Genomic DNA, 3,420 nt, shown 5'->3' with positions numbered 1-3,420 from the left:
CATCCATCTCAATCGTTTTTCTTTTTTTCCCCTCTTCCCTCCATCCATTTACAGGCGAAACTTCATCACTCATGTGTTGATAATTTGTTTTGGATGCGGAAAGCGGGGTGTGTGCGTGTCTCCTGCCTCGCCGTCCCAAAGGTATTGAGTTTGTTTAGCGATCTGTGCGCCGCTAATTGTCAATTAATCCAAAACTAAAAACAGCATAATGAATCATATTGTTATCCATGTGACAAATGGGAAGCTTGCATAAGAGCGGATCAATCAGGCGGACGTGAAGGGGGTATTTCCAGTGGAGTGGCTGAGCTGTGCGCGCGCCCGGCGGTGGCAAGAGTCTAGACTGTTATAATGAAAAGGAAAAGGGCATATGGGCAAAGCTTAATGAGTCACTATCACAAATGGTTTACAATGTGGACAGATACAGTCAGTAGATAATACTTTTTCTCTGGAACAATAAAAAAAAAAAATCATCAGTTAGTTGCAATAGATACAGACGGCATCTCTGGAATCGCCCATATATGGTCATGTTTGAAAACAGCTAAGGGAAGAAAAATCTAAACTTTCTCTAATTATTCAAAAACTACTTTAACAAATGCTGAATTATGAATATAGTTTTCTACTAAATAAAGATACAACGACATGGAGAGAAGCAAAGTGGTTCAACAGCCCATAAACACATAAATAGCGGAGAATTCTAACTTGATGCTGCATGTTAGCATCGGGCTAATGGTAACGGCTAGCTAGCGCTAGCTACAGCTGCTGTTTTTTCACTTCTACTGAACAATCTGCTATGAGAAAATATCCATATGGGCCTGATTTAGACTTTATGTGTGATAAATAAGTTCATATTCCACCAGAAAATGGCTGAAAAGAGTGAAAAATTGTGTTTCTCTAAAGATTCTATTTTCCCCCTCGGCGAAGCCACGCCCCCTTCTATGACGAGATGAGTATCTATAGATACAGACGACATCTCTGGAATCGCCTATATGTGGTCATGTTTGAAAACAGTTAAGGGGGAAAACAATGTTGAAGAAAATCTAAACTTTCTCTAATTATTCAAAAACTACTTTAACAAATGCTAAATTTCTTCTAAATAAAGAAACAAAGACATGGAGAGGGGCAAAGTGGTTCAACAGCCCATTAATACATTTAAAAAAGCGGAGAATGCTAATATGATGCTACATGTTAGCATTGGGCTAATGCTAACGGTTAGCTAGCGCTAGCTACAACTGCCGTTTTTTCACTTCAGAACAATCTGCTCTGAGAAAATATCCATATGAGCCTGATTTGCACTTGACTTGATTTGTATGTGAAAAATAATCATATTTCACCAGAAAAATGCTAAAAAGAGTGAAAATGTGTGTTTCCCCAAAAGATTGTATTTTCCACCTCGGTGAGGCCACGCCCCCTTCTATGACGAGTTGCCGACTGTATCTATGTGACTTTTTGTCGATTATGAACTTGCAAGCTAGTTGTGGTTGTTGTTTGCATTAGAGTGACAATGTTGCTCCCTGAAAGTTGTGAGACATGGTCATAAACTCATCTCTGGGAAGAAATGGGATGTGTCACAAAAACAGAATTTGAAGTTTGATATATAGACCCTTTCGCTGCTTACATCATCAGTGACATGAGCTGGAGGCAGGAAGTGATCATGAGAAATCAGATTAAACTAGTGATTATAATAGTAAAACTACAATTAAAAATGTGGTCCTGTTGTGGCTTAACGTGCCAGAACAAGAGGAATGACATTCGAGACGATAAAATTAGGTTTATCTGATATGTCCAACAACTGTTAAACATTATTTTATCGTTACTATGACAACAGCTACAATGGAAATAGATAGATACAGACGGCATCTCGTCATAGAAGGGGGCGTGGCTTCGCCGAAGGGGAAAATAGAATCTTTTGGGAAACAATTTTCCACACTTTTTAGCCATTTTTTGGTGGAATAGAAATGTATTTATCACACATAAATAAAGTCAAGTGTAAATCGGGTCCATATGGATATTTTCTCACAGCAGATTGTTCAAGAAAGAAGTGAAAAAACGGCAGTCGTTCCCGCCTCCTTCCCTGCAAAAAATGAAAGGGTCTATAGAGCCCCGGAAATATTGCGATGTGGCATTAAAAGGTCTATTATTGAAGACCTTTTAATGCCACATAAACTCTAAAGCTGAAAAATAACAGTAAAGCTTTATTTAAAAACGACTTCATTTCATTTCCCACAGTAAACATGATAAATATTGAGCCCAAAAATGCATTGTTTATCTGTCTTTTATTGAACGATAAGTCGATATAGTAATTATCATGACAGCCTATAGGGCCGTGTCTGAAACGTTCTTTCTGAAAGCTGCTCCGACTGGGAGTCAGGCAAGGCAACTTTATTTATACTCCGCATTTCGTACACATGGCAACTCAACGCGCCTGCAGGGAAGATATAGGGAGAGGAAAGTCTGAACTTTAAGGTTGAATTGCTAAATGATCCCAACTCAACCGGAAAGAAATGAATATGCATTAATGTGTTGATTTGAGCTGCTCTCTCTTACAATTGTACATTTAATTTCATTTCTTAATTGAATGGGACAGTGCATATTAATGAACAGACAACTAGTGCTGTAAATATGCCGGATTTAGTCCAAGGCTAATTTCCATCCGTCCCATGAGGTGAAAAACTAAAAAACTAAGACAAGAACACACACAATATAAAACACATAAGACAAAACACATAGCAGTACATTGCAGACAAAACAGGCAAGGACATTTCATATGCCACGCCCCTCGTCCCTCCCGCTCACACACCTGTACCTGCTAAAGAAATCTATTGTATATAAATCTTACTGGACAAACATGGGAGCCTTCTGACAAATTGCCTTTTGTTAACATGTAAAACGAGAAGCAAAGGCATGTGTCTGTTGATTGTAATTACTGTTTCCATAGTCATTCTGTCAAGTGCTCTAAATCATAGGTTTGTTTTATTTGTATGTGTTGTATCGGTGTGTGCTGAATGGTGGCAGTGGTGGTGGGCGGGTGCGCTGTTTGCTGATGTTTATGACCACAATCCATAGGACTGCTGCCTCCGTTGAAGCATGCATCAGCCTGGGACTCAGAGAGAGACAGAGAGAGGAGAGGAGGGGAGGGGGGGGGACTGTTTGTGTCTACTCTGATTGACGTCACATACACCCACTCATTTCCATCTCGTCTGCGTGTGCGAACAGAATAGATCCCCCTCAATGCTTCGCTCCCTCCTCTCTCCGGTCCCTGCCAGCGTTTCCTTTGCTATTTTTCATTCCTTTATCCTCCTTCTAACCCCATTCACTTATGTTACAAGACACCCCCTGCTGAGAGCTGCTATGTATAAACAAGACACAAACAAGACATCAACAAACTCCGTTTTGTTTGAGGGTGGACCTATGCACCCTCTT

The sequence above is a fragment of the Gobius niger genome (assembly GCF_951799975.1).
Source record: "Gobius niger genome assembly, chromosome: 5".
Lineage (NCBI taxonomy): Eukaryota > Metazoa > Chordata > Actinopteri > Gobiiformes > Gobiidae > Gobius > Gobius niger.
This window is presented reverse-complemented; position numbering follows the sequence as displayed.